The sequence below is a fragment of the Sorex fumeus genome, unplaced genomic scaffold (genome assembly GCF_029834395.1).
Source record: "Sorex fumeus unplaced genomic scaffold, SorFum_2.1 ptg000087l, whole genome shotgun sequence".
NCBI lineage: Eukaryota > Metazoa > Chordata > Mammalia > Eulipotyphla > Soricidae > Sorex > Sorex fumeus.
This window is the reverse complement of record NW_026606144.1, coordinates 3,533,145-3,556,360: the sequence shown is the minus strand read 5'-3', so window position 1 is coordinate 3,556,360 and position 23,216 is coordinate 3,533,145.

The following is a 23,216-nucleotide window of genomic DNA, read 5'->3' as shown; positions in this document are numbered from 1 at the left end:
ACTCAGAGACATTCTCCTCTACACCCACATTCACACCAACATTCACAGACATGTTCCCACACACCCTTACTTAACCCCTCACAGAATGCGCCCACCCACACTACTATCCACATTAACACCTACACTGACAACAGACACACACTGACACCTTCACTCATGCTCAAGCCCTCACAGGCTAGCTCCCACAACCCATGCTCATACCCATACTCAATATCCTCACACTCACATAAACATATTCCCATATAACCTCAATCACACTCAAATCACATTCACACACTCACAACATGCTCCATCAACCCACTCTCATACCCATACTGCTCACTCACAGACATGCTCACACTCACAGCAAAACCAACACTCTCACATTCTTTAAAAAAAAAATACCCTCTCTACGCCCCCCCCAAAGTGGCGGGTATTGGGTCAGAGATAGCAATGAGAATTGGGTGGTGGCCTTTGACATGATCACTCCAGGTTTGATCTCTGGCACTGCATATGGTGCCTGAGCACTACCAGGAGTGATCCCTAAACACTGAGAGAGAGGGAGGCAATGAATACTGCTGAGGGTGTTCCCCAAAACAATGAAATAAATAAAGGAAAATATGTGAAATTTACAGTAGTTTTTACCTACATCGATGATGTGATTACACATGTAAAATGATCTTGCAATGTTTTCCCCCTTTCTCTTTATTACTTGTCTGCTGGAGCGATAGCACAGCGGTAGGGCATTTGCCTTACAAGCAGCCAACATGGCCGACCCAAGTTCGATTCCTCCGCCCCTCTCGGAGAGCCCGGCAAGCTACCGAGAGTATCTCGCCCGCATGGCAGAGCCTGGCAAGCTACCCGTGAGGTACTTGATATGCCAAACACAGTAACAACAAGTCTCATGATGGAGACGTTACTGGGCCCGCTTGAGAAAATTCGATGAACAACTGGAGGACCGTGACCGGTTAAGCTTGTCTGCTTGAATGGTAAAGTCGGAGACTGAGAAATCTGGTCTGTGACACTCTGCATATAAACAAACAGTGAGCCAAAATGAGGATGCTCTGCCTTTTTTGGTTCTATTTTTTTCCAGAGAGAACATTTTAACAGTACTTTGGGTAATATTTCTTTCTCATTGAGATTAGAATCTGTTTTAATTATTAATGCCTGTACAGTTTGGTGATGGTATGTAATGGTGGTTTGTTTTCAGCGGACAGATGTGAGCGATTCCTTTCTGTCAGTTTGCCCATGCTCCAAAAACTAGATTTGTCATTCTGCTGCTGGGCTCACAGTCATTCAGTCCTCAGCTTCAGGTTGACTTTCTGCTTTGACAGGGAAGGAAATTTAGGCTGTTAGTAGAGGTTATTTAGGGTCACTCATAGAGTGTACTCAAACCAGAAGAACTGTTTTCACAGAATTGAATTTATAAAATGAATAAACAGAAAAACAGTAAAATTTCATTGAGTGTTCTTTTTTAAATAAAAGTATTGCATTATATAATTTCCTTCTAAAATCATGAGTTTATTGTATTTCCTTTCCCACCAACATAAAAAATATTAAATTATGGAATTAAAAAATATCCTCACTAACAGAATATGCTAGGACACCCTGACACCACACTCATACCCTGCTGCGCAACATAATTCCACACACCCCCACTCACACCACACTCACACCCTAACTCACAGACATGCTCCCTCCACCCAAACTCACACCCTACTCACAAACATGCTCATGCTCCCACACACTCACTCACACATACTCATAGACATGCTTCCACACACCCTCACTTACACCCTACTCACAGACAGGCTCCCACATACCCACACTCATACCTACTCACAGACAAGTTCCCTCACACTCATCACACCTACTCACAGATATACTCCCACATACCCACACTCACAACCTAACTCACAGACATGCTCCCTCACACCCACACTCACACCCTACTCACAAACATGTTCCCACACACTCACTCACTCCTATATACAGACATGCTCCCATACAACCACATTCACACCCTACTCCCAGACATGTTCCCACACACTCACTCACACCTACTCACAGACATGCTCCCAACACCCACACTCACCCCTGCTCACAGACATGCTCCCACATACCCACACTCACACCTACTGACAGACATGCTCCCACACTCACATCCTATTCACAGACATGCTCTTTCACATTCACACTCTACTCACAGACATGCTCCCTCATACCCACACTCACACCCTACTCACAGATAAGCTCCCACACACTCACGCCCTAGTCATAGACATGCTCCCACACACTCACACCCTACTCACAGACATGCTCCCACACACCCACCCACACTCACACGCTACTCACAGACATGCTCCCACATACTCACACTCACACTCACACTCACACCCTACTCACAGACATGCTCTCACAAACCAACACTCACACCCTACTCACAGACATGTTCCCTCACACTCACTCACACCCTACTCACAGACATACTCCAACACACACCCACACTCACAACCTACTCATAGACATTCTCCCACATACCTACATTCATACCCTACTCCCAGACATATTCCCACACACTCACTCACACCTACTCACAGACATGCTTCCAACACCCACACTTATACCCTGCTTACAGAATGCTCCCACATACCCGCACTCACACCTACTGACAGACATGCTCCCACACACCCACACTCACACCCTATTCACAGACATGCTCCCTCAAACTCACTCACATTCTACTCACAGACATGTTCCCTCATACCCACACTCACACCCTACTCACAGATAAGCTCCCACACACTCACACCCTAGTCATAGACATGTTCCCACACACTCACACCCTATTCACAGACATGCTCCCACACACCCACACTAATACCCTACTCACAGACATGCTCCCCCCCCACATACACTCCCCCCCACATATACTCAAGACATGCTTCCACACACACCCTATTCACAGACATGCTCCCACACACCATACTCACACCCTACTCACAGACATGTTCCCTCACACTCATTAACATGCCTCCACTCAGGCCCTTGGACTCAGAATCCCCCTCACATGTGGGCTTTGTTTAGGCTAAGGGCAAAGTAAGCCTCTGCCTGGGGCCGTGTCCACTGCCCATGACGGCAGGGCCTATCCACTTGGGGTCCAGCTGTGAGGTGTGGGGTGCCCTGTGCTCACCGAGGAGCCAGGGAGCAGAGGTAAATCAGCTGCTGGGGTGACCAGGGAAGCCCTGGGTCAGAATCGGGGGCTGCCGGGTGGAGGGGCAGAACAGGTGGGAACATTCTGGTCTTCAGAGTGGTGCAGCCGCCTCGGCCAGGGTGCTGGCACTGTGCTGCCCTGGATACAGCCACAGGGACTCGGTACACAGATTCCCAGGCCCCAGGTGGTGCAGGGGACTCGGCACAGGAGGCAGGCCAGTGCAAGGTACAGGCCCCCACCAGTGGGGCCACGGGGCCTTCAGGCTTGAGCACAGACAGAGTGGGACAAGCAGCAGCTCGACTAGGACTGAGGGGACAGGCTGAGGGAACACAGGCTGAGGGGAACACAGGCTAAGGGAAACACAGGCTAAGGGGAACATAGGCTGAGGGAGCACAGGCTGAGGAGAGCTGAGGTTGAGGGGTGCTGAGGGTGAGGGAGCACAGGCTGAGGGGAACACTGACTGAGGGGAGCTGAGGGTGAGGCATGTAGACAGCACCAGGCGGCCAGCTTAATACAAAGAAACCAGAGACAGAGATGGTCAGAGGTGGAGAGACAGAGGCGGGGAGAGACTGGTGTGGGAAGCCAAGAGCCTTCTCATAGACCCTAGCCGTGGTTCCCATGTTAGGAACTGCTTGGGACAGACATTGGTGACAGTCTCCCAGGACTTCCTGATCTCAGTGGATACCTGATCTATAGCCACATAACATCAGGCTGACAGTCATCTTATCTGGTCTTATTTACTTATCTATAGTAACCTCCAGGATGCATATACTGCCCTAAGAGCCTTTGATATACAAATGTAAAGCTCAGGATGCACCTACTGCCATAAGGCCCTTTGATATACAAATGTAAAGCTCAGGATGAACCTACTGCCATAAGATCCTTTGATTTACAAATGTTTACCTTGAATGTTAGGTAAAGCTCTTGTGGCTGACCTTACCATGTATGGCTATATTGCTTCTACTCCTGACTGGGCTGCCCAGACCCTATATAAACAGCCTGTAGCCCCCAATAAAGTTCTGTCCCTTTTTCTCTCTATTTCTAAACTGTACTCTGTCTCTTGTGTCTTGTGTTCATTCGGTTGGTCCTTCCCTGCACCTATGGATCCTAGAGCCACCTCCGCAGGCTGGAGGGTGGTTTTGCGGGCCCTCCGCAACTGGCGCCCATGCGGGGTGGTGTCTGGGAGATGACCGCCGAACTCCCCTTCAGGAAGCGGTGGCCACCGGGTCGCACGGAAAGGTAAGTGCGCACCTAATCAAAAATCCCCGTCTTGTTCGAGGCCGAGTGGGAAGATCCCCGTCTTGTTCGAGGCCGAGTGGGTACTAGCCCCTGCCTCGTTATAGAGGTCGATGGGGTGGGATCAGGGGAGAATTGATTGTTCAGTCTAATATGAGGTATATGAGATGGTCACTGGGTTGGATAAGGTGCCCCCCCACGCTCCTTTGTCGTGTCCTTTGTGGAATGTGTGTGCGAGTGAATGAGCAGTCAGGGGCGTCCTCGCCTCTGATTCGAGTCTGTGGTTCCACGGCTGGGTACCCTTAAGGTCCCTGAAAAGGCTAAGGAATCCGGTTGGGCTGTCTGTGGTTCCACGGGAAACATGGTCTATGGTGGTGCTGACTTAGACGTCAGCCGTAAGTCACCTTTGGCTGATCCACTACGACTAAGTTTCCCACTGGCCAGACAAGCACCTAGGTGGGCCCCTTTGTCGGGCCTCCCCCGTGTCTTGCATCTGCTTCTCCCAGAATGTAGCCTGCCCACAGGGTAGAGTCTGGCAAACTCCCCGTGGCGTACCAAAATATGCCAAATACCAGTAACAATGATGGGTCTCATTCTCCTAAATAGCCTTGAATATAATCTCAGGGCTAGGATGAAAGAGACGTTACTGGGGCTTGCTCGAGGCAATCGACGAATAACAGGATGATGAAATGAAATGAAAAAAATACCAACAAGCCTTTCCTGACCCATTTTTAACAGCAGGAGACTGGCTTATTTAGGCTGGGAAATGAGGAGCAGTGGTCCTGTTGGGATCGGGAGTTCCCTAGCCCTGGGAGGCGCGGAGAGACCAGATAGACACAATTCCTGCAGGAGTAAAAACGGGGTTTATTTAGACCAGCATGCTGGGGCTCCGCAGCATACCCCAAAAATGGGCAGTGACTGAGAGCCCCGAACTTCTTCGAAGGGGATCTTATATAGGCCTTCACTGGCCGTTACAGCAAAGCCCGCACATTTCATAGCCAATAGATTTGTAACAACATATACTTTCTTAACCAATCCATTTAAAAGTACCTCACTCCTTAGCCTATAGATTCAAAGATCAGCATCTACGTATATCGATTGTCAGCACAAGCAAGGTTATAGCTGGAATCATTAAGCCTTAGGTAATCTCCCTTGACCATCCTCGTTTTGAGTTACCCAAGTCTGCAGGGTGCTTTAGTGAGACAATACATTCCAGGAAAGGGCAATTTCCCCCAACCACCCGCATCCTGAGTTATCCTTTACCCAAATCTGCAGGGTGCTTTAGTGAGACAATACATTCCAGGAAAGGGCAATTTCCCCCAACCACCCGCATCCTGAGTTATCCTTTACCCAAATCTGCAGGGTGCTTTACTGAGACAATACATTTCAGGGACAGTAAATACACCTGAATCCTGTCACACTTGGTTTAGAAAGAAGTTATGCCCTGTTCACTTTCCAAGTCCCGTCTCCCCCAGGTGCAAAGCAGCCAAGCAGTTTTACAGAAAGCAATGTTGCAAGTTAGCTAAAGTACACAGAAATTTGATGCCCTAATATGGATTCTTTCAGTCCCAATCAGCTGATAAGGTTTCTTTGCCCTGGGGGCTGTCCCTTCCTTTCTCAGACCATCAGTTTCTCCCTGTCATTTTTTGAAGGGTCAGATTGATCGATCAACTGCAGATGTGTGCACATGTATGTTTGGTGTTTTAATCAGTTCATTGTCTGTCTGTCTGTCTGTCTGTCTGTCTGTCTGTCTGTCTGTCTATGTGGAACACTCGAGTGTTGGAACCAGGCTGAAATCAGAAGTAGAAATTTTAGAGAAGTTAGTGCTATGCTACCCAGTGATTTAAGAAATGCAGTTGTTTTTGGAACCTGTCAGACAAGGGTGAATCCTTATCAGAAGGTGGGACTTATAGAGAAAGCAGAATTCTCAATCTAAATTTCTTGATAGAATAACATTAATGATCATGTGATTAACAGTTGAAATCCTTTTGAACTTAAGAATCTTGTACTATCTAGAAGAGCTATGGAACTAGAGCCTGAAATTAAAGTGAAATATGAGTTCAGAGAAAGCAAGACTTTAATCTTACAAGCCTCAGCTAACTTTAATGAAAAATTAGGCCGCTTTTACAAACTACAGAGGTACAGAAGCCATTAAAATGAAGTTTCCTTATTTTCCTAAACAGTGGCAATTTATAGGGTAACAATTGGATTTGTCCATTCTCCCTTGACACAAGGAGCTAAGGTTTATCAGGTTACACCCATCACAGTGCTCCTGAGTCACTTCCATTCCTTTGTTTTTCCGTAACCACTTCTATATGCTCTCCTCCCCAACCAGTTAATCAGCTTTTCTTGTTAATTTTTAAGATCAGATCCTTCTAGGACACTGAACTTGTATTGTAAATTGTGAGTCGATCTGCTAAGTGAGAATCTGTCCTAGAAGAATGTCCTGATTAGTTTGGATGAGGCTAAACATTTTTTCCCTTTCAAACTGCCCTCAGTAAATAATTTCAGTATACTGCAAGAGGCAGCTTCCCTTATCTCACAGAAACCTTGCTGTTAGAGGCAACTTCTCTTATCTCACAGAGCAGATCTCAGGTGCTAGCCAGGCCTGATCTTTGGGATGTAGATGCCAGGCTCCAGGAAGGCTGATCTTTGAGATGTAGATTGGTCTTTGATGTGCTAATCCAAGTGCTTGAAACTTGTAAAGGTGAGGACAAAATTACTGGCCTGCAGATGTAAAGAAGCAATGTATGTTTTGCAGCCTCAATGTTCTTTCTCCTTTTGATGACATCACTGTATTGCCCCTTTAGAGGTACCATGATCTATATGAGGAGATTTCAGGGCTCTCTACTAGGAGGTCTGAGAGAACAGGGGAAAACATGCTTGAGAGAACCTGAGTTTCTTTTATGGTATATAATGAGACTGTAAGAATGGGCTGGGAGAGGCAGTAGAGATACTAGAGTGAATGGAGAGAGGATTGGAGTAGGCTGCAACTAAGATCAAGCAGCCTGGCCATAAGGTTTCCTTCCTTTTCCTGCCCATCGCCATCCACCTCCCTGGAGTGGGGGAAACTACCGAACGTGGGCAGTGGGAAAGATAGATTGCTGCCATCCTTTTTGTGTTCACACAGGAATTCAAATATTTTCTTATGCTAATATCAAAGTTTGGTAAAAAATCCAAAGGGCTTTTTCTGTGTCTGAAAGCATGTTTGTATTTTTGTGGAATTGTTAAAAATATCTGGTATAGAAAGCTCATGATTTTAAATAATTAAGGTACAAGAACTATTGAAATTAAGCCAAAGAAATTTTTATTATGTTTTATAAAAATTGATCATTAGGTCTTATGTTGTTATGTTAATGGGCTGGAGCGATAGCACAGCAGGTAGGGCGTTCGCCTTACAAGCGGCCAACTATGGCCGACCCGAGTTCAATTCCTCCGCCCCTCTTGGAGAGCCCGGCAAGCTACCGAAAGTATTCGATATGCCAGACACAGTAACAACAAGGTCTCCAATGGAGACGTTACTGGGCCCGCTCGAGCAAATCGACAATCAACGGGAGGGCCTTTACCTTTACCTTACCTTACATGTTTGTATCTGCCTTAGATTAGAATATTTGATCTAGAAGGAGTTAAAATAACTATGACACATGAAAACAGGTTCAAAAAAATAATGGTTTATTTTAAACATGAGTTTCTAGAGTTATAAAATTGGTTGCAAAATTTGTCCTTACCAGTGCTCTATCTGATCTCTGAGACTCTTGGTAACTAAAATTTCTAGAACCTGTAAGAGTTATAAGTGGGATAATCTCAGATGTCAGCCTTCTGTAATGGTTTCTGAGAATGGAGAATTTCATGGAAAATGTGGGAAATTTTACTAACTACATTGTTAATCAACCTGTCCAGTGCTTGAAAGTACATGCTATTATTTTGATAACTATTTCATGCTAAGCCTTGTCACCAGGTATCAACCTGACTCTGTTCTTCAGAAAGCTTTGTACACAAGTGTGAAATACTTAATGTTTCATAATAATCTATGAGTGCTTTAATCTTTTGTATTTGTGCTTTCCTGGAAATCAGAATTTTAAGATGTCTTCTGGTTGATTTCTAATGTAAAGTGATCTTTTGCCCAGTGAATATACCTTGTAAGAGCTTTAATTGTGAGCATTTTTAAGGCTTTTTGAATATCTATGGAAGCATTGCAGAGCAGTTTTTGTTAAGTGAGATTAAGATAAGCTCAGCACCATTTCTGCCTCCTCTCCAGTCTGGCTCTGCAGACGCCCTCTGGGCCCTAGTGATCACCTTCTTGGACCCCGACCTATGGAGGATGCCTGGTGGCTCTGCTCAGTGACAGGCCTGACTCCTCATGTCGCTGCCTCTGTTTTCGACTCCTCTTCACAGTTCTGTATGACTCTTCTGGTTGTCCCCGTATTTTGTACCACCCAACTTCCACCCTTTATGATTACTGGTCCCCGCATGATGGATGTTGTTTCACCCTGCTGACTTTGCCGCGAGCCTGTCACCACCCTCACCTCGTCACCCTGTTCACCCTTGGCCTTGCGGGCACCCTGACCTCACAGCACTCTGGTTTACCTACACTCCCTGTCACTGTGAATACCGATTTAGAGCGCCTTGAACAATCCATCTCACCTCGAGGATTTGCTAACGTCTTTTGGAGGTTGCTCTTCAAAACCACCGAGGACTTGACTTGCTCTTTATGAAAGAGGGGGGATGGTGTGCTGCATTGGGGAAGAGTGCTGTTTTTATGTCAATCATAGTGGGGTCATTAGGGACTCCATGCATGAATTATGAGAGGGCCTGGAGCAAAGGCATCGCCTATGAGAACCCTCCTCCTCTGGCTGGAGTTTCCATACCTTACTTCCATATCGCTCCAGCGATAGCACAGCGGGTAGGGCGTTCGCCTTACACGCGGCCAACATGGCCGACCCGAGTTCGATTCCTCCGCCCCTCTCGGAGAGCCCGGCAAGCTACCGAGAGTATTCGATATGCCAGACACAGTAACAACAAAGTCTCCAATGGAGACGTTACTGGGCCCGCTCGAGCAAATCGACAATCAACGGGAGGGCCTTTACCTTTACCTTTTACTCCCATATCGGTTACCACTTTTAGGCCCCCTATTAGCACTCTTGTTGTTAGTAAATACTGGCCCTTGTATAGTCAATCGCCTGCTCGCCTTTATTAGACAACAGATTGCCACAATATCGATGACCCCCATCCAGGTGCCCTATCATCGCCTGGCTATGGAAGATGCTAGGCTGTCGCAGGCCTCCGCTGGGTCAGTTGAGCTCCCCCGCCGGTCTATCGAATGGACCTTCCCATCGCGGGAGTAGTGGCATTGGACCCGCTCCCTGTGCCCCCTTTTTTCTTTTTGGAGCCCGTCAGTTGCTAGGCAAAGCACTGCAAGGGATGGCCCTGTGGCCAGTTTCCGACTCCCTAAGAGGCATGCTGGGTCTGCATGGAGATTCCTCTGTCCCTGCCTTTTCACACAATTCCCTTCTAGCAAGGAGAATTGAGGGATGGGCATCTCATCCTCCCCTCCACAAAACAGAGGTATTTTGTGATCTCGGGGGGACCCAGCCAATACCTCCCTGAACGAGGCATTTATATAATATCGAAGGGGGAGATGTGGGAAGCCAAGAGCCCTCTCATAGACCCTAGCTGTGGTTCCCATGTTAGGAACTGCTTGAGACAGACATTGGTGACAGTCTCCCAGGACTTCCTGATCTCAGTGGATACCTGAGCTATAGCCACATAACATCAGGTTGACAGTTATCTTATCTGGCCTTATCTATAGTAACCTCCAGGATGCATCTACTGCCCTAAGACCCTTTGATATACAAATATAAAACTCAGGATGCAGCTACTGCCATAAGACCCTTTGATGTACAAATGTTTACCTTGAATGTTAGGTAAAGCTCTTGTTGCTGACCTTACCATGTATGGCTATATTGCTTCTACTCCTGACTGGGCTGCCCCGACACTATATAAACAGCCTGTAGCCCCCAATAAAGTTCTGTCCCTTTTTCTCTCCATTTCTAAACTGTACTCTGTCTCTTGTGTCTTGTGTTCATTTGGTCAGCCCTTCCCTGCACCTATGGATCCTAGGGCCACCTCCGCGGGCCGGAGAGTGGTTTTGCGGGCCCTCCGCAGACTGGAAAGGACCAGAGAGACAGAGTAGAAGGAGGGAGAGACAGGGAGGGTGGGGAGTGATCTAGGAGAGCGGGAGTGACAGGACAGACAGACAGGATCAGCAGAAGAGCGAGGGAGACTGGGAGAAACCGGCCACGCACGTGCAAGAGTCGGATGGGGACACAGCGACGGGGCCGGGCAGGTGGGGACGGGTGGAAGAGATGAAGTAGGGATGCAGGGGTGAGGCGCCGGCTGAGTAGGCCACAGCTTGGCCATGCCCTGGACCGAGGTCTGGCCATGGTGTCTGCAGAGTGGCCCAGGCATGGGCAGCCAGCTGCCCTAGCGCAGTGTCCCGAGACACCCAGAGCCCATCGGTCACGTACGCCCAGACTCAGGGACACATGGTCAAATGCCCATGTGACCCACATCGCTGGCCGCTGCGCAGTGTCGCGTGGGCAAAGGGATGAGGGCGGAACCGGCGTGTGACGTGTGTGAAGGGCCCAGAGCAGGAGCGGGGAAAGGGCCACAGCCCTGGCGTAAGGAGGAACGCCAAGGCAGGCCGGGGGCTGGTCAGTGCCTTGGACACCTGGGGGCTGTGGTGGCCACGGGACTGCACCTTCGCGCCTGTGGCCTGAACTACAGCAACCCGATATAGAGACGAGTTTGCGGGGGGGATGCGGACACGTGGGGTCGGGGGCCTGGGACCCCAGAACTCCCCCATCGGCAGATGCGCCATGGGCCTGAATGAAAACTGTTTTCAGTCAGAGTTGCCCCTCGTGAGTCCCTGAGCAGAGCCAGGGCTTGGGGGCCGGGGGTTGGGCTGCAGGTGGCGACCATGAGGCTATTTCTGAAACAGCTTCAGAGGAGCACAGCGAAGGTTCTTGGAGGGGAACAAACAAGCATTTGCATGGGGCCCAGGGGCCAGTCGGGGAGAAACTGAGACTCACACCACCGGCACTGGGGGCAGGGGGCTGGTCACACTCTGGGACCCCTGGGGAGCCGGGAGCATCAGAGGGTCTCCATGAGCTGCCCTGAGGGGCGAGGCCATGGGGGAGGACAATGGCTGCACCGGCCACAGTGGCCTGGGTAACTGGGACCCTGGTCACTCAGAGCTTCAGGGTGGAGACACCAGGACAGATGAGTACACGCAGGGGCCGAGCCCTGAACCCCCACATCAGAGCATGCTCTGAGATGCCTGCTGCTGGGCCTGTGCTCCCAATGCCCTGTGCTCCCCTCGGACTGTGCTCCCTTGGATTGTGCTCCCACGGACTGTGCTCCACTGACACTGTGTTCCCTCAGCCTGTGCTCCCTCAGCCCTGAGCACTCTGGTCAGCAGGCAGCAGATAAGTTCTCTCGTGTACTTCGAGAAGGTTCCCTGGTAGCACACGTAGGAGTAGATGAAGGTACCCTCCAGGAGATGCTGCCTGTGCTGCCCGCACACCAGCCCCCGGGCCCCCTACAACAGCCAGGAGCAGAGACCCGAGAGTCAGTACTGATGTCCAGTTCAGAGTCCCCTCAGCATGGTAACACACCGGAACCCAAAGAGGTGGATGCTCAAGGCCCCCCGGCTGACCCTCACTGAAACCTCCATGATCCTGGCTTGGCATGGCTCAGTCCCCACAATCACACAGCTCAGGATGAGCCTGTCCCTCACAACTCAAGGTCGCCTATTCCCCACAACTCAGGGCCCACATAATCACACAGTTCAGGGTGAGCCTGCCCCTCACAGCCCAGAGTGGGCCTGTCCCTCACAACAAAGGGACCCACATGATCACACAGCTCCGGGTGAGCCTAGAGTGGCCCAGGCATGGGCAGCCAGCTGCCCTAGCGCAGTGTCCCGAGACACCCAGAGCCCATCGGTCACGTACGCCCAGACTCAGGGACACATGGTCAAATGCCCATGTGACCCATATCGCCTATACCGCACAGCTCAGGGTGAGCCTGTGCCTCACAGCTCAGGGTGGGCTTGTCCTCACAGAGCAGGGTCAGCCTGACCCTCACAGCTCAGGGTGAGCCTGTCCCTCTCAGCTCAGGGTGGGCTTGTCCTTCACAGCTCAGGGTCAGCCTGACCCTCAGAGCTCAGGGTGAGCCTGTCCCTCACAGCTCAGGGTGAGCATGTCCCTCACAGCTCAGAGTGGGCCTGTCTCTCATAGATCAGGGTCAGCCTGACACTCACAGCTCAGGGTGAGCCTGTCCCTCACAGCTCAGGGTGGGCCTGTCTCTCACAGCTCAGGATGGGTTTGTCCCTCACAACAAAGGAGCCCACATGATCACACAGCTCAGGGTGAATCTGTCCCTCACAGGTCAGGGTCAGCCTGTCCCTTACAACAAAGGGGCCCACATGATCACACAGCTCAGGGTGAGCATGTCCCTCACAGCTCAGGGTCAGCCTGTCCCTCATTTTGGAGAGCCCGTTAAACCACACTCCAGCACGCAGAGGAGGCCCTAGGATCCGTAGGTGCAGGGAAGGACCGACCGAATGAACACAAGACACAAGAGACAGAGTACAGTTTAGAAATAGAGAGAAAAAGGGACAGCCTTTATTGAGGGATACAGGCTGTTTATATAGGGTTGGGGCAGCTCAGTCAGGAGCAGAAGCAATATAGCCATACATGGTAGGTCAGCAACAAGAGCTTTACCTAACATTCAAGGTAGACATTTGTACATCAAAGGGTCTTATGGCAGTAGGTACATCCTGAGCTTTATATTTGTATATCAAAGTGTCTTAGGCAGTAGATGCATCCTGGAGGTAACTATAGATAAAGGTAAAGGTAAAGGTAAAGGTAAAGGTAAAGGTAAAGGCCCTCCCGTTGATCGTCGATTTGCTCGAGCGGGCCCAGTAACGTCTCCATTGGAGACTTTGTTGTTACTGTGTCTGGCATATCGAATACTCTTGGTAGCTTGCCGGGCTCTCCGAGAGGGGCGGAGGAATCGAACTCGGGTCGGCCATGTTGGCCGCTTGTAAGGCGAACGTAACTATAGATAAGGCCAGATAAAATAACTGTCAGCCTGATGTTATGTGGCTATAGATCAGGTATCTGCTGAGATCAGGAAGGCCTGGGAAAATGTCACCAATGTCTGTCCCAAGCAGTTCCTAAAATGGGAAGCAGAGTCAGGGTCTATGAGAGGGCTCTTGGCTTCCCACACCTCATCGCTCAGGATCAGCCTGTCCTTCACAGTTCAGGATCAGCCCGTCCCTCAGAGCTCAGGGTGGGCCTGTCTCTATCAGATCATGGTCAGCCTGACCCTCAGAGCTCAGGGTCAGTCTGACCCTCACAGCTCAGGGTGAGCCTGTCTCTCACAGCTCAGGGTCAGGCTTAACCTCAAAGTTCAGGGTGAGCCTGTCCCTCACAGCTCAGGGTGAGCCTGTCTCTCACAGATCACGGTCAGCCTGAAACTCAGAGCTCAGGGTGCGCCTGTCCCTCACAGCTCAGGGTGGGCTTGTCCCTCACAACAAAGAGGCCCACATGATCATACAGCTCAGGGTTAGCCTGTCCCTCACAGCTCACGGTGAGCCTGCCCCTCACAGCTCAGAGTCAGACTGTCCCTTAAAACAAAGGGGCCGACAGGATCACACAGCTCAGGGTGAGCATGCCCCTCACAGTTCAGGGTCACCCTGTCTCTCACAGTTCAGGGTGGGCCGGTCCCTCACGATCAGGGTCAGCTTGACCCTCACAGCTCAGGGTGAGCCTGTCCCTCACAGCTCAGGGTGGGCATGTCCCTCACAGCTCAGGGTCTGCCTGTCTCTCAAAACAAAGGGGCCCACATAATCACACAGCTCAGGGTTAGCCTGTCCTTCACAGCTCAGGGTCAGACTGTCCCTCACAGCTCAGGGTGGGCCTGTCTCTCACAGATCAGGGTCATTCTGACCCTCACAGCTCAGGGTGAGCCTGTCCCTCACAGCTCAGGATGAGCCTGTCCCTCACAGGTCAGGATAGGCCTGTCCTTCACAGCACAGGGTCAGCCTGTTCCTCACAGCTCAGGGTGAGCCTGTTCCTCACAGCTCAGAGTGGGCCTGTCCCTCAAGCTCTAGGTCAACTTGTCCCTCACAGCTCTGGGTTAGCCTGTCCCTCACAGGTAAAGGTCAGCCTGTACCTTGCAGCTCAGGGTCAGGCTGTACCTCACAGTTGAGGGTGAGCCTGTCCCTAACAGCTCAGGGTGGGCCTGTCCCTCGCAGCTCAGGGTTAACCTGTGTGTCACAGCTCAGGTTGAGCCTGTCCATCACAGCTCAGGGTCAGCCTGTACCTCATAGTTCAGGGTCAGACTGTACCTCAGAGCACAGTGTGGGCCTGTCCCTCACAGAACAAGGTTAGCCTGCCCCTCACATCTCAGGGTGGGCCTGTCCCTCACAGCTCAGGGTAAGCATGTCCGACATAAAGGGGGCCACACATGCTCAGGGTGAGCATGTCCCTCAAAGCTCAGGGTCAGCCAGACTCTCACAGCTCAGGGTCATCCTGTCCCTCACAGTTCATAGTGAGCCTGTCCCTCACAGCTCAGGGTGATCCTGTCGCTCAGTTCAGGGTCAGTCTTTCCCTCACAGCTCAGGGTGGGCCTGTCTCTCACAGATCATGGTCAGCCGAAACCTCACAGCTCTGGGTGAGCCTGTCCCTCACAACTCAGGGTGGGCTTCTGCCTCACAACAAAGGGGCCCACATGATCACACAGCTCACGGTGAGCCTGTCCTTCAAGGCTCAGGGACAGCCTATCCCTCACAGCTCAGGGTGAGCCTGTCCCTCACAGCTCAGGATGGGCCTGTCCCTCACAGTACAGGGTCTGCCTGTCCCTCACAACAATGGGGCCCAAATGATCACACAGTTCAAGGTGAGCCTGTCCCTCACAGCTCAGGGTCAGCCTGTCCCTCATAGCTCAGGGTGGGCCTGTCCCTCACAGATCAAGGTTGGACTGTCTCTCACAGCTCAGGGTCAGCCTGTCCCTCACAGCTCAGTGTGAGCCTGTCTCTCACAACTCAGGGTGAGCCTGTCCCTCACAGTTCAGGGTCTGCCTGTCCCTCACAGCTCAGAGTCAGCTGTCCCTCACAGCTCAGGGTGGGCCTATCCCTAACAGATCAGGGTCAGCCTGTCCCTGACAGCTAGGGTGAGCCTGTCTCTCACGGCTCAGAGTGGGCCTGTCCCTCACAGCTCAGGGTCAGGCTGTCTCTCAATGTTCAGGGTCAGCCTGTCACTCTCAGTTCAGGGTGGGTCTGTTCCTCACAGATTAGAGTCAGTCTGTCCCTCACAGCTCTGGGTGAGCCTGTTCCTCACAGCTAAGAGTGGGTCTGTCCCTCACATCTCAGGTTCAGTCTGTCCCTCACAGCTCAGGGTGAGCTTGTCACTCACAGCTCAGCGTCAGCCTCTCCCTCAGAGCTCAGGGTGAGCCTGTCCCTCACAGTTCAGGGTGAGCCTTTCCCTCACAGTTCAGGGTGAGATTGTCCCTCAGAGCTCAGTGTGGGCCTATCCCTCACAGCTCAGGGTCTGCCTGTCCCTCACAGCTCTGGGTGAGCCTGTCCCTCACAGCTCAGGGTCAGCCTGTCCCTCACAGCTCCGGGTACGCCTGTCTCTCACAGCTCAGAGTGGCCTGTCCCACACAGCTCAGGATGGGCCTGTACCTCACACCTCAGGGTCAGCCTGTCCCTCACAACAAAGGGCCCCACATGATCACACAGCTTGGGGTGAGCATGTCCCTCACAGCTCAGGGTCAGCCAGTACCTCACAGCTCAGAGTCAGCCTGTTCCTCACAGCTCAATTTCAGCCATCCTTCAAAGATCAGGGTCAGCCTGTCCCTCACAGCTTTGGGTGAGCCTGTCCCTCAAAGATCAGGGTCAGCCTGTCCATAACAGCTCAGGGTCAGCCTGTCCCTCACAGCTCAGAATGGCCTGTCCCACACAGCTCAGGGTGGGCCTGTCCCTCATACCTCAGGGTCAGCCTGTCCCTCACAACAAAGGACCCCACATGATCAAACAGCTCGGGTGAGCATGTCCCTCACAGCTCAGGGTCAGCCTGAATCTCACAACAAAAGGGCCCACATGATTACACAGCTCAGGGTGAGCATGTCCCTCACAGCTTAGGATCAGCCTGTCCCTCACAGCTCAGAGTCAGCCTGTTCCTCACAGCTCAATTTCAGCCATCCCTAAAAGATCAGGGTCAGCCTCTCCCTCACAGCTTTGGGTGAGCCTGTCCCTCAAAGATCAGGGTCAGCTTGTCCATCACAGCTCAGGTTCAGCCTGTCCCTTACAGGTCAGGGTGGGCCTCTTCCTCACAGATCAGGGTCAGCTTCAAACTCAAAGCTTTGGGTGAGCCTGTCCCTCACAGATCAGGGTCAGCCTGTCCCTCACAGCTCATAGTGAGCCTGTCCCTCACAGCTCAGCTCAGGGTGAGCATGTCCCTCACAGCTCAGGGTGAGCCTGTCCCTCACAGATCAGGGTCAGCCTGTACCTCACAGCTCAGGGTCAGCCTGTCTCTCACAGCTAAGGGTGGGATTGTCTCTCACAGATCATGGTCAGCTTGACACTCACAGCTCCGGTTCAGCCTGCCCCTCACAGCTAAGGGTGAGCTTGTCCCTCACAGCTCATGTTCAGCCTGTCCCTCACAGCTCAGAATGAGCTTGTCCCTCACAGCTCAGGGTCAGCCTGTCCCTCACAGCTCAGGGTGGGCCTGTCCCTCACAGATTAGGGTGGTACAGTCTCTCACAGATCAGGGTCAGCCTGTCCCTCACAGTTCAAGGTCAGCCTGTCCCTCAAAGCTCAGTGTCAGCCTGTCCCTCACAGGTCTGGGTCAGCCTGTTCATCACAGCTCAGGGTCAGCCTCTCCCTTACAGTTCAGGGTCAGCCTGTCCCTCACAGCTCAGGGTGGGCCTGTCCCTCACAGATCAGTGTCAGTCTGTTCCTCACTGCTCAGGGTGATCCTGTCCCTCACAGCTCAGAGTGGGCCTGTCCCACACAGGTCTGGGTTAGCCTGTCCCTCACAGCTAAGGCTCAGCTTGTCCCTCACAGCTCAGAGTGGGCCTGTCCCTCACAACTCAGGGTCAGCCTTTCCCTCACAGCTCAGGGTTAGCCTGTCCCTTGCAGCTCAGGGTGAGTCTATCCCTCACAGCTCAGGGTCAGCCTGTACCTTATAGTTCAGGGTCAGCCTGTACCTCAAAGTTCAGGGTCAGACTGTACCTCACAGCACACTGTGGGCCTGTCCCTCACAGCTCAGGGACAGCCTGTCCCTCACAGCTCTGGTTGAGCCTGTCCCTCACATCTCAGGGTGGTCCTGTCCCTCACAGGTAAGGGTGGGCTGTCCCTCACAACAAAGTGGCCCACTTGATCACACAGCTCAAGGTGAGCCTGTCCATCACAGCTTGAGTGGGCCTGTCCCTCACAGGTAAGGGTGGACTGTCCCTCACAGTTCAGGTTCAGCCTGTCCCTCACAACAAAGGGGCCCTCATGATCACACAGCTCAGGGTGAGAATGTCCGTCACATCTCAGGGTCAGTCTGTGCCTCACAGCTCAGGGTCAACCTGTCCCTCAAAACAAAGAGGCCCACATGATCACACAGCTCAGGGTGAGCCTGTCCCTCACAAATCCCTCACAGCTCAGGGTGGGCCTGTCTCTCACAAATCATGGTCCGCCTGACCCTCACAGCTCAGGGTGAGCCTGTCCCTTACAGCTCAGGGTGGGCTTGTCCCTCACAACAAAGGGGCCCATATGATTACACAGCTGACGGTGACCCTGTCCTACACAATTCAGGGTCAGCCTGTTCCTTACAAAAATGGAACCCACAGGATCACACAGCTCTGGGTAAGCATGTCGTCACAGATCACGGTCATCCTGTTCCTCACAGCTCAGCATTAGCCTGTCCGTCACAGCTTAGTGTGAGCCTGTCCCTCACAGCTCAGGGTGGGCCTGTCTCTCACAGCTCAGGGTCAGCCTGTCCATCACAACAAAGGGGCCAACATGATCACAAAGCTCAGGGTGAGCATGTCCCTCACAGCTCAGGGTCAGCCTGTTCCTCACAGCTCAGTGTCAGCCTGTCCCTCACAGCTCATAGTGAGCCTGTCCCTCACCGCTCAGCTCAGGGTGAGCCTGTCCCTCACCGCTCAGCTCAGGGTGAGCCTGTCCCTCACAGTTCAGGACCAGCCTGTCCCTCACAGCTCAGGGTCAGCCTGTCCCTCACAGCTCAGGTTCAGCCTGTCCCTCACAGTTCAGTGTCAGCCTGTCCCTCACAACAAAGTGCCCGACATGATCACACAGCTCAGGGTGAGCGTGTTCCTCACAGCTCAGCGTCAGCCTTTACTCTACAATAAAGGGGCCCACATGATCACAAAGTTCAGGGTAAGCATGTCCCTCACAGCTCAGGGTAAGCCTGTCCCTCGCAGTTCAGGGTCAGCCTGTCTCTCGGAGCTCATAGTGAGACTGTCCCTCACCGCTCAGGGTGAGCCTGTCCCTCACAGCTCAGTTTGAACCTGTCCTTCACAAAGGGGCCCACACAATCACACAGCTCAGGGTGAGCATGTCCCTCACAGTCCAGGGTGATCCTGTCTCTCACATCTCACAGTCAGCCTGTACCTCACAGCTCATACTGAGCCTGTCCCTCACCGCTCAGGGTGAGCATGTCCCTCACATCTCAGGGTTAGCCTATCTCTCACATCTCACGGTCAGCCTGTACCTCACAGCTCATAGTGAGCCTGTCCCTCACAGCTCATAGTGAGCCTGTCCCTCACGCTCAGCTCAGGGTGAGACTGTCCCTCACAGCTCAGGGTCAGCCTGTCCCTCACAGCTCAGGGTCAGCCTGTCCCTCACAGCTCAGGGTCAGCCTGTCCCTCACAGCTCAGGTTCAGCCTGTCCCTCACAGTTCAGTTTGAGCCTGTCTTTCACAAAGGGGCCCACACAATCACACAGCTCAGGGTGAGCATGTCCCTCACAGTCCAGGGTGATCCTGTCTCTCACATCTCACGGTCAGCCTGTACCTCACAGCTCATACTGAGCCTGTCCCTCACCGCTCAGGGTGAGCATGTCCCTCACATCTCAGGGTCAGCCTATCTCTCACATCTCACGGTCAGCCTGTACCTCACAGCTCATAGTGAGCCTGTCCCTCACAGCTCAGTTCAGGGTGAGACTGTCCCTCATAGCTCATAGTGAGCCTGTCCCTCACGCTCAGCTCAGGGTGAGACTGTCCCTCACAGCTCAGGGTCAGCCTGTCCCTCACAGCTCAGGGTCAGCCTGTCTCTCACAGCTCAGGTTCAGCCTGTCCCTCACAGCTCAGGTTCAGCCTGTCCCTCACAGTTCAGGTCAGCCTGTCCCTCACAGATCAGGTTGGGCCTGTTACTCAAAGCTCAGGTTCAGCGTGTCCTTCACAAAGGGGCCCACACTATCACACAGCTCAGGGTGAGCATGTCCCTCACAGTCCAGGGTGAGCATGTCCTTCACAGCTCAGGGTCAGCCTGTCTTTCACAGCTCAGGATGAGCCCGTGCCTTACAGCTTAGGGTGAGCCTGTCCCTCAACTCAGGGTCTGCCTTTCCCTCACAGCTCATGGTGGGACTGTCTCTCACAGATCCTGGTCAGCCTGACCCTCAGAGCTCAATGTGAGCCTGTCCCTCACAACTCAGGGTGTGCTTCTCCCTCACAACAAAGGGGACCAATGATCACACAGCTCAGGCTAAGCCTGTCCCTTACAGCTCAGGGTCAGCCAGTCTCTTACAACAAAGGACCCCACATGATAACAGGAGCTCATTGTGAGCATGTCCCTCACAGATCAGGGTCAGCCTGACCCTCACAGCTCATAGTGAGCCTGTTCCTCACAGCTCAACTCAGGGTGAGCCTGTCCCTCACCGCTCAGGGTGAGCCTGTCTCTCACAGTTCAGGGTCAGCCTGTCCCTCACAGCTCATATTGAGCCTGTCCCTCACAGCTCATATTGAGCCTGTCCCTCACAGCTCAGCTCAGGGTGTGCATGTCCCTCAGAGCTCAGGGTGAGCCTGTAATCACAGCTCATAGTGAGCCTGTCCCTCACAGCTCAGGGTGAGCCTGTCCCTCACAGCTTCAGCTCTGCCTGTTCCTCACAGCTCAGGGTGGGCCTGTCTCTCACAGATCATGGTCAGCCTGACCCTCACAGCTCTGGGTCAGCCTGTCCCTCACAGCTCAGGGTGAGCTTGTCCCTCACAGCTCAGTGTCAGCCTGTCCTTCACAGCTCAGGGTGAGCTTGTCGCTCACAGCTCAGGGTCAGCCTGTCCCTCACATCTCAGGTTCAGCCGGTCTCTTTTACAAAGGGGCCCACATGATCACACAGCTCATGGTGAGCATGTCCCTCCCAGCTCAGAACCAGCCTGTCCCTGCAAGCTCAGGGTCAACTTGTCTCTCACAGCTCAGGGAGAGCCTGTCCCTCACAGCTCAGGGTGAGCCTGTCTCTCACAGTTCAGGGTCTGTCTGTCACTCACAATTCAGGGTCAGCCTGTCCCTCACACTCAGGGTGAGCCTATCCCTCACAGATCAGGTTCAGCCTGTCCCTCACAGCTAGCGTGAGCCTGTCACTCACAGCTCAGAGTGGGCCAGTCCATCACAGCTCTGGGTCAGCCTGCTCCTCACAGCTCAGGGAGAGAAAGTCCCTCACAGTTCAGGGTCAACCTGTCCCTCACAGCTCAGGGTCAGGCTGTCCCTCTCTGTTAAGGGTCAGCCTGTCACTCACAGCTCAGGGTGGGCCTGTCCCTCAGAGGTCATGGTCAGTCTGTCCCTCACAGCTCAGGGTGAGCCTGCACCTCACAGCTCAGAGTGGGTCTGTCCCTCACAGCTCAGGGTCAGTCTGTCCCTCACAGCTCATGGTGAGCTTGTCCCTCACAGCTCATTGTCAGCCTCTCCCTCAGAGGTCAGGGTGAGCCTGTCCCTCACAGTTCTGGGTGAGTCTTTCCCTTACAGTTCAGGGTCAGACTGTCCCTCAGAGCTAAGTGTGGGCCTGTCCCTCACAGATCAAGAATGACCTGTCCAAAACAGCTCAGGGTAAGCCTGTCACTCACAGCTCAGTGTGAGCCTCTCCCTCACAGCTCAGGGTGAGCCTGTCCCTCACATTTCAGCGTGAGCCTTTCCCTCACAGTTCAGGGTCAGACTGTCCCACAGAGCTCAGTGTGGGCCTGTCCCTCACAGATTAAGTTCAGCCTGTCACTCACAGCTTAGAGTGGCCTGTCCCTAAAAGCTCAGGGTCAGCCTGTCCCTCACAGCTCTGGGTGAGTCTGTCCCTCACAGCTCAGGGTGAGCTTGTCCCTCACAGCTCTGGGTCAGCCTGTCCCTCACAGCTCAGGGTGAGCTTGTCCCTCACAGTTAATGGTCAGCCTGTCCCTCACAGCTCAGGGTCAGCCTGTCCCTCACAGCTCAGGGTCAGCCTGTCCCTCACAGCTCAGATTGGCCTGTCCCACACAGCTCAGGATAGGCCTGTTCCTCACAGCTCAGGGTCAGCCTATCCCTCACAGCTCAGAGTCAGCCTGTTCCTCACAGCTCAATTTCAGTCATCCCTCACAGTTCACGGTCAGCCTGTCCCTCACAGCTTAGGGTCAGCTTGTCCCTCATAGCTTTGGGTGAGCCTGTCCCTCACAGATCAGGGGCAGCCTCTCCGTCACAGCTCAGGGTCAGCCTGTCCCTCACAGCTCATATTGAGCTTGTCCCTCACAACTCAGGATAAGCCTGTCTCTCACAGATCAGGGTCAGCCTGTCCCTCACAGCTCAGTGTCATCCTGTCCCTCACAGCTCAGGGTGAGCCTGTCCCTCACAACTCAGAGTCAGCCTGTCCCTCACAGGTCTGGGTGGGCCTGTCTCTCACAGCTCAGTTTCAGCCTGTCCCTCACAGCTCAGGATGAGCCTGTCCCTCAGCTCAGGGTCAGCCTGTCCCTCACAGCTCAGGATGAACCTGTCCCTCACAGCTCAGGATGAGCCTGTCCCTCACAGCTTAGGGTCAGCCGGTTTCTTACAACAAAGGGGCCCACATGATCACACAGGTCGGGGTGAGCATGTCCCTCACAGCTCAGGATCAACCTGTCCCTCACAGCTCAGAGTGGGTCTGTTCCTCACAGATCAGGGTCAGCCTGTCCCTCACAGTTCATAGTGAGCTTGTCCTTCACAGCTCAGCTCAGGGTGAGCATGTCCCTCACAGCTCAGGGTCAGCCTGTCCCTCACAGCTCATAGTGAGACTGTCCCTCACAGCTCAGGGTCATCCTGACCCTCACAGCTCAGGGTGAGTCTGTCCCTCACAGCTCAGGCTGAGCCTGTCCCTCACAGCTCAGGGTGGGCCTGTCTCTCACAGATCATGGTCAGCCTGACCCTCACAGCTCTGGGTCAGCTTGTCCCTCACAGCTCAGGGTGAGCTTGTCCCTCACAGCTCTGGGTCAGCCTGTCCCTCACAGCTCAGGGTGAGCTTGTCCCTCACAGCACAGGGTCAGCCTGTCCCTCACAGCTCAGGGTGGGTCTGTCTCTCACAGATCATGGTCAGCCTGACCCTCACAGCTCTGGGTCAGCTTGTCCCTCACAGCTCAGGGTGAGCCTGTCCCTCACAGCTCAGGGTGAGCCTGTCCCTCACAGCTCAGGGTCAGCTGGTTTCCTACAACAAAGTGGCCCACATGATCACACAGCTCAGGGAGAGCATTTCCCTCACACCTCAGGGTCAGTCTGGCCCTCACAGCTTAGG